Genomic DNA, 17686 nt, shown 5'->3' on the forward strand with positions numbered 1-17686 from the left:
GACCTGCAACAACAGAAGATCCAGATGACAGGCATAGAAGAAGCTGTGATTGACATGGAAAATAGAATACAAGAAGAGGAAATCAACATTGAGTTTCTGCTGAAACAAAATACACATTTACAAACAAAGCTGGATGACCTGGAAAATAGATCTAGGCGCAATAACATTAGGATTTTTGGACTGACAGAAAATATTGAAGGTAACAATATTACTTCTTTTTAACAACATGGCTCCCTAAAACTTTAGACTTACCAGAAGCATTCTCTTTTGGTATCGAAAGAGCACATAGATCTATAGCTAATACTAACTCTAACAAAAACTATCCTAGATCAGTTATAGTTAGATTTCTATCATCTTTTGATAAAGAGATGGTTCTTAAATCTGCTTGGGCTAAAGCTCCTGTTAAGATTAATGAGACAACTGTGCGTTTTGACAATGACTATTCTTCCATGGTAATAGCTAAAAGAAAAGTTTTTCTGCCACTAATAAGGGAGCTTAAAAGCACAGTTTAAAACATACCTTCTGTTTCCTGCCAAGCTTAAAATCTTCCTTCCTGATGGTCCTAAAATTTTCGATGACTTAGACTCTGCTTTACTGTTGATCAAAAAAATAAGATTTTGGATAAAATAGAAGAAATGGAATGGGCTAGTCCTTCATTAAAGAGACTGGCAACTGAAACTTCATGGAAGACTTCAGAGAAGAAGAAGAGACTAAAAAACAAATGATTTGTTCTATGTTTTTTTTCTCTCATCATTTTATTTCATTATTAATCTTTTTAAATATAGTTCCTGCATTTCCAAGAAGCAACAAATATTTTGAAAAGATTTATTCAAAGTTATTCTCTGTGTGCAAAGAAATGTTTTGTTTCATAACTAGTCAAAATACCTGGAGATTTAATGGCAAGTTGTGATTCAACTGGTTTCTCTTTCTGAAAAGGAGAAGTAAGGTCAGTAATTTGATACATTTTTTCTTTATCTTTTTTTCTCTTCTTTTCTTCTTTTCTTTGTTTAAACAATGACATTCTATTTAGATTATGTAGTGGGTAAAGGGTGGGGAGGGCAGGGAGAGAAGAGTAATGAAAATATGATTAATAGAATAATAACATATTTATTCCTTGTAAAAAGTTTATATGTTCTTCAAATGCTATTCCTAATTATACTTTCTTGATTACACTGCTTATGCTTGTTTGTAAATAATCTGTCATGCTTTAACTAATAATAATTAGAACTAAATAATAGTAAATAATATGTTTTATTTTTAACTCTATTAATATAAACAGTAAGTAATATTCCATTGTATATACTTCTTATAGATTTCTCTTACATTTTTTATTTCTGCCTTACACCCTTTTACTTTCTACTCTCTTTTTCTTTTCTTTATTAATATATAGAAATGCTTTTGATCATATAGACACAGTAAATAATAAGATTTGCATAAAAATTGAGTTGGGACAAAAATATTGAGTTTTATTACTTATTAATAATTTTGGGCTTAATTTCACTTACATAGAAGCTGTAATAACCTGTAAAATACATTGTGAAGGTTTTGTCATGTTTAGATGCATTTACACTGCTAAAATGAATGTTTGTCACTAGTTTTTAATAAGTTTCCCGCCAAAATGTTAAGAGAGACAATCTGGGATGTGGGCTGTCTCATGCACAGTGTCCATGAGCTACTTCAAAAGCTTCAACTCTCAGAATTCTCACAGAGAAGCTGAAAGCAGCTAGTCTCACCTTTGACCTAGATATCACACTGACACATCATAGATTCAGGAATGACACTCTACCAAGAAATAGAAATGATACAAATGTGACTATGTGAAGGAAAATGAACTCTTTAACATACAAATGTGAGTTATTTTATATAATTACTTAAATATCTATGTTATAATTCATAAAATATGTCAGTTATAATGAATTTAAATGATACAGTTTCTTGTAGTAAGTAAATGTCTTATTTTAGAAGGCATAGAAAATGAAACATTTATTCAAGTGTTTTTGAAAATCTACTTAACAGCAGCTTAATAATCTGTGTTAAAAACTTATGTTCCAAACATATACATTACTATAACTCATTTAATTCATCTGATTGACAAGCATAAATAATTTTATAACTCTATACTGGAAGAAATTGTCATGTGATATATTTTAAAGCAGTAGTATAGCATGGTTGTAAAATCCGGTTACTAAAATGTGTTTGCTGTGCATTATTTTGTATAAAGCAGACAGATTTATTATAGGGACAGCAAGTAAGATAGTGCTAAGTAAGGACACAACTCAGTGAGATCAGATATATATATATATATATATATATATATATGTGTGTGTGTGTGTGTGTGTGTGTGTGTGTGTGTGTGTGTGTGTGTGTGTGTGTATGTGTGTGTGTGTGTGTGTGTGTGTGTGTGTGTGTGTGTGTGTGTGTATATATATATATATATATATATATATGTGTGTGTGTGTGTGTGTGTGTGTGTGTGTGTATGTATATATATATATATATATATATATATATATATATATATATATATATGTGTGTGTGTGTGTATGTGTATGTGTGTGTGTGTGTATGTGTGTGTATATATATATATATATATATATATATATATATATATATATATATATGTGTGTGTGTGTGTGTGTGTGTGTGTGTGTGTGTGTGTGTGTGTGTGTGTGTGTGTGTATATATATATATATATATATATATATATATATATATATATATATATGTGTATGTGTGTGTGTGTATGTGTGTATGTATATATGTATATAGGTGTTTCTGAGAATCTGCATAACTATGCAGTATGATTTATAACAATTTCTATGAATACAATATTTTATTCTATTGACAATAATGAGTTTGAGTAAATGCTCATATACAAGCAATCCAAGGGAAGCCGTTAATTGCATTTACATGACAGAAAATAGATGCATCTTAATATATGTAATGTCTGAATCATATTAGCCAAAGTTTTTGATTTAAATGAATGTTAGAACTTATTTTTCTCTCCTCTTGATTTCTAACATCAAGATTATTTGAATGCTATTTGAATACAAGTGTTTCATATTACATGGATGTATATAGTAGTATGAACAGTTTTTTAAAAAAAAACAAAAAAAGGTTTATTTTAGTTTATATGATGCTGTTTTACCAAATGTGTAGTTTTGTCTTGCTAGATAATTGAATTGAAAACTGTTAACCTCAGTTAAATATAACTAGTATTAAATTGATAAGGTGGTAGCTGAGGTACTGCTGCTTAGGGTAGGGGGTTAACTTGAGTGGTAAATACTACTCTAAGTTGGAGTTTATAACTCCAGGCTGGATGCAAGGTTTAATCCTTACATTATTTTCACTTGTTCATTGTTATTTGTATATAGTTTTGACATCCACAATATATTTTGTACATTCATTGTCACTACAAACAAAATTGAATCCTATAAATCCCATAAGAGATTCAATAAATACAGCTATATTTAAAGGTACACCTAAAGGAGGAGATGTAACATTACTTATCTTGTTATTTGTTATTTTGATCATAAGATTCTTAAGTTTTAAAAATGCCAAATGACATCTTTAAAAGGAATTTCTTTAAACATTAATGGATTGAATAATCCACGTAAAAGGGCAAGCCTAATAAGATACATTAATTTACATAAGGCCAACTTAGTCTTCCTGCAAGAAACCCATCTCTTGAAAAAGATATTGATAAACTAGCCACAAACAAATATACAGTATTGGTTAGTTCAGAGCACACTCAGAAAAAAGAGGAGTGGCTATTTTATGGAATAAAAGTATGCCCATTCCTAAAACCATTAAGTCTTATCAGGATGACAAAGGAATGTTTTGTATGGTTACAATGCAAATTAATGGGAAGACTTACACTTTAATTAATGTATATTGGATACCTGGAATTGGTATTAATACAGTGAAACATCATCTTGATAAGATCATATCATTCTCTATAGGAGATATTATTTTAGCTGGTGACTTTAATTGTATACTACATGAAAGTGATACTACCACTATAGGAAAAGAAGAATTACATCTAATGCAAAACATTTAAATGATTTTGCTAATTCTTATCATTTGAATGATATTAATAATCAGATAGATTCAAAATCATTACCATACACCTTTTTCTAACAGATACAAAACTTATTCAAAATAGATAGGGTCTTTATTTCTAACCAGATGGTAACAGATTTAATTAATTCCAAAATCATTTCATGTCCTATATCTGATCATAATTCAATTGTTTTGAATTCATGATAAAAAATACTCATAATGTTCAGATCAAAAGGATACCAGCATACTTAACTAAACTAAAGACTATAAAGAATATATACTTTCAGAAGTGAAACATTTTTAGACATAAATAATACTCCTGAAGTCTCCATTGTTTATGTTTGGGATGCCTTAAAATCATATCTATATGGACAAAGTATCAGATGGTATAATAATAAAAGGAAATCTTGGGATAAGGAATTGTTAGATATTCAAAGTAAATTAGACTCCTATAAACATAATAATAAAGAAAATATTATAGACAAGAAAGTTATTGAAGAAATAAACAAACTAAATGAGAAATACAAAGAAATTGTAACTCATAAAGTTAAAATAACTTTAGAAATACAAGTTTTGTCTTATTCAATAAGCCCCAAATACTTACATAGACTTAAAAATAAAACAAAAAGGTTGAATAAACAAAACCATATCAAAGAAATCTTTTCTCTAAGGAAAAAGAAGAATGTTTCTAGTATACCAGAAATACTAGATGAATTTAGAAATCACTTTCACAAAATTAACCATAATAACATTAACATGAAACCTAAAGATAAAATAAAGGAATTTATAACCACAAACATGAATAAAAAGCTTAATAAACAACAGATTTTAAACTATTGGACAAAAGTATTTCATATACAGAGGTTATCACACAAATAAATAAGCTTAAATCAAACAAAGCACCGGGTAATGATGGTATTATACCAGAGATATATAAAATCCTTTCTAAAAGTACATATTCATTAATACATAAGGTTTTTATTTTGGCCCAAACTGAGTTAATAACCCCCATCTTGGCAATATACATTTATTTCCAATTTTAAAACCTAATAAAGATCCAACTAGATGTTCTTCATATCGGCCCATCTCATTACTTAATGTTGATTATAAAATGTTTATGAGTATCTTTGCTGATAGATTGAAGACAATCATTCCGGCATTATAGATATAGATCAGACAGGCTTCATTGTAAATAGAAATATTTTTGATAATATAAGAAGAACTTTAACATTAATAGATTTTGCAAATAGGAAAAAGAAAGATTTAACACTTATTAGTCTTGATATAAGTTCAGCATTTGATTCAGTAAGTTGGGACTATCTGTTTACCTTAATGAAGTGCACAAACTTCTCAGATGCATTTGTAAATCTAATTGAGCATTTATACAAAGGAACGTTGGCTTATATTAAGGTAGGAACATATGTTTCACAAAAAATACCCATTCTTAAAGGTACAAAACAAGGATGTCCACTTTCTCCACTATTATTCACTTTAGTAATGGAGCCTTGGGCTAATTTGATCAGAAACAGTACTGACATAGAGGGTTTTGAAATGAGGCTTTTTGCAGATGATGTTCTAATTACATCAGCAGGATCTAATTCTTCTATGCAGTCTCTATTTGATAACATGCAATCCAATGAAAAAAATCACCAATCGGAGTTAATGCTCTACTGTGCAAAGCCAAAATCAAATAAATAAACGTACCACAAGAGAGCAAAGCAATGAAGAGGTAAAAAATACTGCAAAACAGTCCCATACACAATCCAAACAACGCTCCTTAGTAGCAGAATGTTCAAATAAGCGTATTCCAATTGGTATTAAAAAACAGATTTATTGCAATAGAGGTGAGCGCTTTCGCTAAAAAGCTTCATCAGACCATAATACATTTAATCTAGCACATAATGAGAGCTTAAATACTCAAAAAGGCGGGAAATACTAAAGTATTCTTAAAGCTATATTACAACAAACAACTAAAAACAGCTAAAAACAATAGAACAATAACAGTGTCATTGTTCCAAGTCCAGATGGTAACTCATTTATGAACATTTTGCATATAAATCAATAACATATATTTAAAACATCACAGTCATTTAATATACTTTAATCTCCTCATTTTCAGGAGAGGTCTCAAGGGAACTCTACCGTTTAAACCTAGAACTCTGTCTGATCTAAATTTAATGATCCAAAACATCTCTCTTGCTTCGGTATATGTCTCTGATAGCTAGGGGTTATAGTTCCAGTGATCTTATACCTGGGACTATGAAGGTTCTTGCACACAGAGAAGATTCAGCAAGGCCGTATTTTTCTGAGGGAGCACTTGAGCAGTATACTGTTGATAACAGTGGAATGAGGGCAAACACCATCGATCCATCTGTTATCTTTCCAGTATACTATACCAAGGATATAGGTTCCATTAAGGATATTTTTATGAAACATTGGCATATTTTGCAGGTAGATGCCAAGATTAAAAGTATTATAGGTGATAAACCAAAATTTGTATATAAGAATAAAAAGAATCTTAAAAATCTGCTGTGTTATCCCAAGACTATTCCATCAGATGACACTTTGGGTCCCTTTCACACAGTGCTATGCAACAGTTGCCATTTTTGTTCATATATTTTGACAGATTCTGTATTTATACATCCCCTAGGGTTGAGTAATCATACTTTTTGCGTCCGAGGTGATTGTATGTCCAAAGATGTTATATACATGGCCTCCTGTATGACATGCTCAGCATATTATGTTGGCAAAACGAACCGCTGTCTCAGAGACAGGATTCGTGAGCATATATACCATATCAGGAAGGGCAATATATCTAATGCCCTTGCCAAGCATATCCTTGCTGCTGGCGTTAACCATTCTTTTAAATTTAGAATTTTGGAACAGGTATATAGGACACATAGAAAGGGGGATATAGAGACATATACCGAAGCAAGAGAGATGTTTTGGATCATTAAATTTAGATCAGACAGAGTTCCAGGTTTAAACGGTAGAGTTCCCTTGAGACCTCTCCTGAAAATGAGGAGATTAAAGTATATTAAATGACTGTGATGTTTTAAATATATGTTATTGATTTATATGCAAAATGTTCATAAATGAGTTACCATCTGGACTTGGAACAATGACACTGTTATTGTTCTATTGTTTTTAGCTGTTTTAGTTTGTTTGTTGTAATATAGCTAAGAATACTTTAGTATTTTTTAAATATTTAAGCTCTCATTATGTGCTAGATTAAATGTATTATGGTCTGATTTGAACATTCTGCTACTAAGGATTGTTTGGATTGTGTATGGTGTTTGGGCTTTATCGCTTATCTCGGAGGCATGATGGAAGAGGTACAACAGCAGATAGAGCTGCCGTACACTGTACGGGAACATCAGGAAGTTCGTTCGATGTCACATCCGGTCTCTGACCGATTAGCTGACTGTATGCGACGCAGTTTCAACCCCTTAGAAGAATTTAATGAATGTGAAGGTGCACCAGAGATTTCCAACAATTGTGTGTATGACAGAGAAGGCTTGCGACTAGCGATGGAGAAACTTGAGTTTGATTTGATAAAGCTGAAACGGATGGAGACTCAGAGACATCATTTTGAGGTTTGCTTACAGCGACGGCTGGTACCGAGAGGTCTTAGAGTTTTAAAGATGCCAACGTCTGCCGCGCTGTATCCTGAACTGTTATTTGAGTGGCAAAAATTGAATATTGAGGTAAGCCTCAATTATATGAAGCTTATGAACAGGTTTTTTAGTCCACTAGAGGAAGCACTGAGACTTGATATACAACAACAACGTACTGTGATTTTTTCAAACTATCCAGCACATGCAGTTGAATCAGCCTGTAATTTATTACTGGACAATGTGGTGCAATACGAGAAATGTATGCTTAATCAGAAAAGGGCTAAACTTTTAAGGGACACTAACGATTTTAAAACAGGGCATATCTTCACTTGGCCCAGGGGATCTGACCTGCATACTGGGCGAGTGACATCAACTGACAATAACACTAATGGCCCTAACACACGGACTGTTGATAGCAATAGACTAGAAGGACAGATCAATGCAACATCATGTGAGAATGAGGTCAATGTTAATTCTGTACATAGTTCCGTCCCTGATGTTGACAATCAGATTATAAGATCTAACATTAGTGCTAATGATAACATCAGTATTAATGCTATCGATATTGACAATGTTATCAGCTCTGATGCCGTTGTTGTTAATTCTCCTTTGCAGGCTAATATGGCTTCTGTTATAGAACCTGTTGTTCGGAGAAAAACTAATAGTACTAAGATTGTATTAAACAATGGGGGTGTTGGTACTAGTGTTACACAAGGACCAGGTACGTCGTCCATGGGTCCTGGGCAGGTCTTTGATAGTAAGCACCCTTTCCCCATCAGATTGATGACCAGGGAAGGCAGGTCGCATTCTGTCAGCAGAGGACGACAGAAACGAAAACTGTCCACCGACAGGGGACAGAATCGGACTATCAAGAAGATGTGGGAGGGGAACAGAAGAACATAGTTTTTAATCTTTCCAGTTATGAGTTAAATAATGATCAACTCCAAGTCCTGTCTAAAGGACTCACGTTTATTCCTACTACTTTTAGCAGACCCGAGGAAACCCTTGGAGATTTTAAATTGTTTATAAGGAACTTATCATTAAAGGTTGAGTTTAATGGGGTATGTGAGGCCTCGCGCCATCCATTCAAGAGGCCCAGTACTTATATTCCACAGACTCATCCGTTGGTGGCAGCTTATAGCAAGTTAGTTGAGGATGACTTATACAAAATGCAAGGAAACACTGACTCTCAGTCTAAGTATAGGTATAACCTCAGTTTCAAACAGAGAAGGGCACTGTTTGAGTTACGTAACAAACGAGATATTACTATCCGCCCAGCGGACAAAGGGGGTGGGATAGTTGTCCTTGACACAGTTAGATATTGTAATGATATGATGGATCTATTACGAGATAGGACATTTTATGAACCTATCACAGCAGATATGGTTACAGATATCATTAACAGGATACGAGATATGCTTAAGGATTTATTAGCTAGCCACATCATTGATCAGGTGTTATTTGAATTTCTGCTGGTTTTACATCCGTTGGTACCCACAATTCAGGGACTTCCCAAGATCCACAAGGACCTCACTCATCCACCGATGAGGCCAATAGTAGCCGGTAGAGGCTGGTCCACGGAGCCCCTTTCTATATTTATTGAAAGCAAATTGAGACCATTTGTCAATGCCAATCAATTCATCCTCAGAGATACAAAACAGTTCCTCTTGGATTTGTATCAGTATACTACAACTAGTACATCTTGTAATGAATTTATCTTCGTAACAATGGATGTTCAATCACTTTTTACAGTGATTCCGAACGTAGAGGGCATAGATATGATTGGATCATACCTTAGGAGATCTGGAACTATATCAGACTTAGATATTGATTTACTTTTAAACTTTCTTGAAGTCGTTTTGGAATCAAATGTATTTTGCTTTCAGGAACATTTCTTTCTGCAGCTATGGGCATCGTATGCGAATAGCTACGCCAATCTCGTTATGGCTGAATGGGAAGCCAAGTATTTATTTCAGAATGCCTGGTACATTAGATATATTCCATTTTATAGGCGTTTTGTGGACGACCTGTTCTTTTTATGGACAGGGACGTCCACACAACTAGATGTCTTCATCCAAGAGGTTAATTCATCCACTGACTTCTTAAGGTTCTCTGTTGATAGATCGGATATGAGGATATCCTTTTTGGATATTTACATAGAGAAGTTAACCAATGGGATGATTAACACCGGATTGTATCGAAAATCGTGTCATAGGAACACGTTATTACATCGACACAGTATGCATCCGGGTTACATATACAAGAACATTGTATGTGGACAGTCTATGAGAGCCTCTAGATACACTCCAATGGATTCTGCCTTTAGATCAGGCCTAGATGATTTAAGCAGCAGGCTGATAGCTAGGGGTTATAGTTCCAGTGATCTTATACCTGGGACTATGAAGGTTCTTGCACACAGAGAAGATTCAGCAAGGCCGTATTTTTCTGAGGGAGCACTTGAGCAGTATACTGTTGATAACAGTGGAATGAGGGCAAACACCATCGATCCATCTGTTATCTTTCCAGTATACTATACCAAGGATATAGGTTCCATTAAGGATGTTTTTATGAAACATTGGCATATTTTGCAGGTAGATGCCAAGATTAAAAGTATTATAGGTGATAAACCAAAATTTGTATATAAGAATAAAAAGAATCTTAAAAATCTGCTGTGTTATCCCAAGACTATTCCATCAGATGACACTTTGGGTCCCTTTCACACAGTGCCATGCAATAGTTGCCATTTTTGTTCATATATTTTGACAGATTCTGTATTTATACATCCCCTAGGGTTGAGTAATCATACTTTTTGCGTCCGAGGTGATTGTATGTCCAAAGATGTTATATACATGGCCTCCTGTATGACATGCTCAGCATATTATGTTGGCAAAACGAACCGCTGTCTCAGAGACAGGATTCGTGAGCATATATACCATATCAGGAAGGGCAATATATCTAATGCCCTTGCCAAGCATATCCTTGCTGCTGGCGTTAACCATTCTTTTAAATTTAGAATTTTGGAACAGGTATATAGGACACATAGAAAGGGGGATATAGAGACATATACCGAAGCAAGAGAGATGTTTTGGATCATTAAATTTAGATCAGACAGAGTTCCAGGTTTAAACGGTAGAGTTCCCTTGAGACCTCTCCTGAAAATGAGGAGATTAAAGTATATTAAATGACTGTGATGTTTTAAATATATGTTATTGATTTATATGCAAAATGTTCATAAATGAGTTACCATCTGGACTTGGAACAATGACACTGTTATTGTTCTATTGTTTTTAGCTGTTTTTAGTTGTTTGTTGTAATATAGCTTTAAGAATACTTTAGTATTTCCCGCCTTTTTAAGTATTTAAGCTCTCATTATGTGCTAGATTAAATGTATTATGGTCTGATGAAGCTTTTCCTCTATTGCAATAAATCTGTTTTTTAATACCAATTGGAATACGCTTATTTGAACATTCTGCTACTAAGGAGCGTTGTTTGGATTGTGTATGGGACTGTTTTGCAGTATTTTTTACCTCTTCATTGCTTTGCTCTCTTGTGGTACGTTTATCTATTTGATAACATGATGAATTTTAAAAGTATTTCTGGTTTAATATTCAATGAAGAAAAAACTAAAATACTACCTATATATACACGAAAAAATATTCTCATTAGTGATTTTACTAAATATGTACCCAATTCAGGTCAGATAACTTATTTAGGTATAATCCTATCTAAAGATATTAAATCTATTATATATAATAATTATAATACCTGTTTTCTTAATATACAAAATCTTTTTAATACCTGGAATAATATGTTTTTTACTATGGAGGAGAGACTTACAATTATTAAAATGATAATATTCCCCAAGATTTTATACTTAATACAATCAATAATACTTCCACCTACAAAAATAATTATCAAGAAACTGAATACACTAATGTTAAATTTCCTATGGGCACCTAATAGACCTAGGATTGCATTAAAGAAACATACTAATAGCTGGTCTCAAGGGGGATTTCTTTTCCAGACTTTAATTTATATACTATCTCTTCTATTGTAAATGTTATTACTTTATTAATAGATCAGTCATATGTCAAAATGGAAAGATTATTGGGAGCTAATTAGTATGCACTTCATGAAAATCTCCTTAACACATAAAAATATGATTGTAAATAACTCCATGTTATGGTTACTAAAGGAATTTTGTACTTCACCTATTACACCTAAACATATGGTTTGTTACCCATTAAATATTATTATTAGTTATTTTATATTCATGCACCCCAAGTATAGGAATGGAATTTTATTGTATTCCTATAATGTATACTCAGGGTATGCTTTTGTCATCTACTTCTGAAGGAACTCATTTAGCTATAGATAATGATCTAAAGTACTGGTATCAGTTGATATCTGATAATAAAGTTAAAAATCTAGATTTTTAAAACAAGAATTTGATCTAAGAGAAACTTGCTGGTTAGAGGTTCAGACCTTTAGACAACATCTCATTAATAAAATAGATCTAATGTCTATAACAGTTAAAGAATCTATTCCAACACTGATTGATTACTTGATATTAAATTTACAACATAAAGTTTCTGATAAAGGTAAACTTTCATACATACATAAAATTATCAGACAAGAAACTTTTACAGTGTAGATTCATACTGGAATTATTTCACTTCTATTAATGGGGACCCACCAAATCAACAAGACAAACAATATATATTGGAATCTGCTTATAGAACTACGTCTTCCATTGTCTGGAGACTTTATACATGGAAATTTTTACATAGATCTTTTTATACACCTTTGATGATCAATAAAATAAATAATAAAGATAATTTATGTAAGAGATGTAATGTAGAAATTAATGCTGACTGGGCTCATATGTTTTATGACTGTATAAAATTGAAAGAATACTGGAAGTCAATTAATGAATTTTTGCAGGCTCTATTTACAGATAATTTCATTATTTCTAAATCTCTTATATTATTCAACACACCTGTACCTCAAAGTGTTAAAAAGGTCAAGCTTCCCTTGTTATGGTCTATTCTAGCAGTGGCTAGGAAAATAATAACTAGAAATTGGATTTCAGATACACCTCCTTTGTTCAATGAATTTAAAAATGTTATGAATATAGTGTGCCATATGGAAATAAACACAATTAGGACAAGAACAAATAGAAAAACATCTTATTATATTGTATGGGATAATTTACAAAATTCGTTAAAAAAAATTTTAATTTCAATAGCATGGTATTTTAGTTTAATTAATTGATCTAATTGTAGTGGATGTCTTTGTAAATACTTCAGTTGTTTAGTTGAATGTTATAATAATACCTATTTTTAATTACTTGTATAAAATTGTTATGATATTTCTCTTATATGGTAAAACAATAAACCTGTTTTAAAAAAAAAAGAAATAATGTGGGCAAAGCATACAGTGTCAAATATTGTTCATGAGCACTTCCTGATTGTTTGCAATTCTATTAAGATCTGATATACCAAGAGTGGAAACTGAGCAATACCAAATGTAATATAAGCAGAAAATGCATGCAACTTCACTTAATGCTGCACGATTCAGAAAATCTGACAATCAACACAGCTAAAAGGCAGGCAAAAAATAGCTGGAAACACCAAGAACAAAATGTTTATTGGGTTTCCAATAAAGATCATCTTGGCTGCCTGACAAGTACATCAGCAGCAATCTTTTCATGAGGTCCTGAGATACAAAGACCAGGGTGACATACAAAATAAAATATTAACCATCTCTGTAAGGACCCATTCCACATGACCACCTAGAGGATAAGCAGAGAATTGAAAAGTACAGTTGTGTAAGATGCATTTATGCATAACAGTAGATGTTCGAATTCCTTACTGCTGCAGTAGCCTTTAAGCTATATGGGTTGCATCTTGCTTAAGAGATAACAACCGGTCAACTTCCAAAACCTCTGGCTCCCTCTTGTACTTTTACTCTGGCTGCTGATTTGGCAGCACTGTGGATTGAAAACCAACAATCAGAGTAAAGAATCTTCAGGATGTTTTTGCCCAAAAGTAAAGAAGTAGCATACTCATCCTGAACTACAAATAACAGAAATAACCAACACATTATTTACCAATAAGTGACTTTATAAAAGAATAGCGGAATGGGGGGGGGGTGCTGCTACTGTAGCAGTGAGGAATTCGAACATCTACTTTTATGGGTCAGTGCAACTTAAACAACTGCACTGTGTTCATTGTTCCCACTGCTGCAGTAGCCCATATGGGCTGATTACAAAAGCTTATCCAACCTGGAAGGAGAAAGGAAATTGATCCATTAGCCCCTGGAGTATGGTCATAGCAAAGCCAGTCCTTGATCTAGAAAAATAATACAGCTTGCAGTGCTAAAAGGTATGTACAGAGAACCATGTAGCTGCTTCTGCAATACTTCTAGAGTCCACCCCTTTCCAATATGCCATCAAAGAAGACAACGTCCTAGTATAGTGAGTCTTTATTCTGCCTAGAACTGGTTTACCACAGTAAACTTAACAAAAGGCAGTGGTCAAGGACAACCAACTGGATATAGTCCACTTTGAGATGGGTTGTCTTTTATTTCACCCAACATAAGAGACAAATAGCTGAGCAGTTTTTCTAAAGGACTGGGTTTTGTCAATGCATGTTCAGAGTATGAAGAATCCTTTCTTCATGGTTCTGAGGATCTGGATCCAATCTAGGGATCTAAACTTAGTCAACAACTCAAACAAAACATGCTGGAGAGACAGATATATATCTCAGAGATTGCCTCTTCTTTGGAACAGGCTTCTTGTTCACATTAAGCAGAGCCCTTCCCTGGCCATCTTTAAATGCAATTCGGATCAATGGATGGAGAATCAAAAATTCCCACCTGTGGTAGTGCTTATGTTCCTTATGGACAAGGGCAATCTGTAAGATACTCAATGCAAAGGCACACATCTATGCTATCCTCTTGCCCCTAGGGGCCATACATTGGGTAAAATTGGATTTTATTGGCTAGGCTTGTAAGGGCCCTTAAGCCATTAGCCTAGTAATCTCCTATGAAACTATGCCCTTTGGTCTGTCTGAAGAATCCCACAGGCTTTCAACCTTTATCCCAATTGAAACTATCCTCAGGTGAAATCTGAGGTGTCCGTAGTTACAGATTGACTTGGAGGTAGAGGAGAAAAGAAGAGACCTGAATTTGTTTGTATTTATAGTCTCCACCAGTGAAGTTCCCTTTTTCAAAGGCCAAAATTGGAATCTGAAATTCAGGAGGATGCAAGTGTTGGGACCATGTGATTTTTAGAAACCACAGATGTGTAATCTGACAAGAGGAATCATGAGAATCATAGATGCCCTGAAGAATGACAGGAAGTATTCTATTTGGTTTGAATGGTTGGGAGGAACTCCTCTGAAAGGAGGTATTTGTACCCAGTGCCAAATGTATCCCTCCTGAACCACCTTTAACACCCAATAATCTGTAACAATCTGTTGCCAAAGGGGACTGTACAGAGCCACTTGTTTGGACAGGTTTTGAGAGACACAGGCAGGACGGGAGAGAGTGGAGGAAAGAGTGCTGTTATAGTCATTCTGAAAATGGAGAGTGTCCCTTTTTAAGAAAGATCTTTGTTTCTTGCTGTTCCCCTCTTGCCATCTCTTATTTCCCTGTTTGGTTTGAGAAGACAGAGATTATTTGTTTTGCTTTCTAGAGGTGAAAGAGGATCTGGAAGATTTGTAACTGGGGGAGGGGGGCTGAAAAATCTTGGGAACTTCCTGAATTAATTTTCCTCTCTTATCAAATTGCTTGAGGATCTGAGTTGCAGATGGGCCAAATAAAACCTTCCTATCTAAAGCTGAATTCAAAATTTCAGACTTTAACTCATCAGAAAACGTTTGCTTCTATAGCCAGGCATACTTCCTCAAAACTGTAGCAGAGGCAGTGGCCTTTGACACGATACTTGCACATTCATGCACACACTCCTTAAGGTATGTTTAGACACTTGAGAAATGTAAACAACACTAGAATTGAGATAGTCACTTCCTTCAGGAGAAAGTGTGATAGCTAATTCTTTTAAATTCTCTGTACAAAAAAGCACAAACTTCCACATATAGGTCTGCTAATTAAGAGCTCTACATGATAAAGTGGAAGAAAAATGTATCTTACCAAATCTGTTCAAATTCTATCCCCTCTAGTCCACTGATGAAAGGTTGGAGAACACCAACAGCCTGTTCACTGCTGGCAGATATATGAAAATTGTTACAGGGTCAGACTTAAGGTGAGAAAATAAATGCTTGTTAGTTTGAGAAACTTTAGAAAGCCTATCTGCTGTTTTGGGAACTGCAGGATGTGAATCAGGACTGTTACAGGCAGCATTACATACATCCTCCAAAGCTGGCACTAGGAACAGGCACAGAGTGAGTCCTGTCCATTTATATCATGTCATAATATCTCCTCAGTTCAGGCTATAATCTGAGAAAAGGAAAATTTCTCCAAAAGTGGTTGTGAGGATCAAGTTTCCCCTGAATCTGAGATTTGGGCTTGGGAATCTGCAGAAGAAGATCCCCTACCCCTGTCTATGTTAGAATCATCTGATATGTCTTCCTCAAGGAATGTTTCTACTGACCTGATTTACAGGCACTGTATTCCAAGTACCATAATTAACTCTTAACAATGTCTTAGTTAGGGTAAGAAAATCATGTTTTTTCAAACAGACATCACATCTTCTGATGAGCAATGTTTAACCTTTTGTTGTTTCTTTTAACCTTTTGCTTTTTCTTTATAGACGTGCCTGATGACAGACTAGGAGAAGATACTTTTTCTCCATAAAAATGTCTCTTCTCCTAGCAACATTGTGCAGCATCACCCAGTGTGTCTCTGTGCCCAAGGAAAGATGGTTCTCTCATGACTGGTTTGGACACTGGTAACGATGAAGAGGATGCAGCTGACTCGTAGTTTGTGGTGGCAGAAAGCACTACATCAGAGGAAGTGGAGAGGCAAGTGAGTGGTTTGAGGAATGACTGTTAGCCACCTCAAAGTCACCCAGCACTGGCTGAGCTGAAGACTGAGCCTGCAAAGTTGGTAAAGGATCCTTAGTACATTATTTTCTTTCTATCTATGAACTACAGAATTTGATCGAGCAGAAACTGGTAAGTGTTAATGTTGTGACTGAAAAGGATGCTTTGTATGCAGTAAGGATCTCTGGAAAGAGTCATTTGGAAGGTACATTTTCAAATAGTTTCAACAAGCAGCACACTTGCACTTTCAAACATCTACAAAGTCCTCAAAATACTGCAATGCATAAGCAGCATGCCAAATTCCTGTCAGAAATTCCTCCAAAGAAAATTCATTCTGACAGAAAAAAATGGCAAGAAAGTTATCATAGTGTGAGCCCAAGTACTACATAACTTGTAGTCATCTCTGCCCAAGTAAAACAGGTAGCCACACTAAACCTTCACTTAAAAGATCTAAAGTTTATGCAAGCACAACATTTTACCACCAGATACCTCTCAACTTCTTACAGCAAGAAATCTGGACAAAGCCACCCTCTCTAATGAAATATGTTATATGTAAAATATTGTCACTGGTAAGAGTAAAATACTGTCCCCCAGGGGGTCATCTCAAAGATTGTCTGCCCTTAATTTTAGGACCTGGTGCACAGAGATATACTCATTGATTCCTAGAACACAACTTGCATCCAATCTGATTTGCCAATAGAATTTCCGATACACCAAAAGAATTTCCCAAGCACCCCTTCTTGGGTTGGGAATAATTATGTGATGAATTCCAAATGCAAACTTATTGAATTGTGGGCAAACCAGTAAATGCTTATATAGGGCATTCTTTGAATTTTTGGTACGTATATAATACAAGTATTCATAAATTCTTCTTTTGAATATCCATTCAGTCTTTCCAACAGGAGACACACATGGCTAAATGTACTACTCCATTGGTGTTACAATTGCTCTGACTTAACTGAACATCACCCTTCAGGGTATTATCCAGAGTGATATAGTCTC

This window comes from Protopterus annectens, chromosome 17.part0 (assembly GCF_019279795.1).
Source record: "Protopterus annectens isolate FY-2018-M chromosome 17.part0, PAN1.0, whole genome shotgun sequence".
In the NCBI taxonomy this organism is placed as follows: Eukaryota; Metazoa; Chordata; order Ceratodontiformes; family Protopteridae; genus Protopterus; species Protopterus annectens.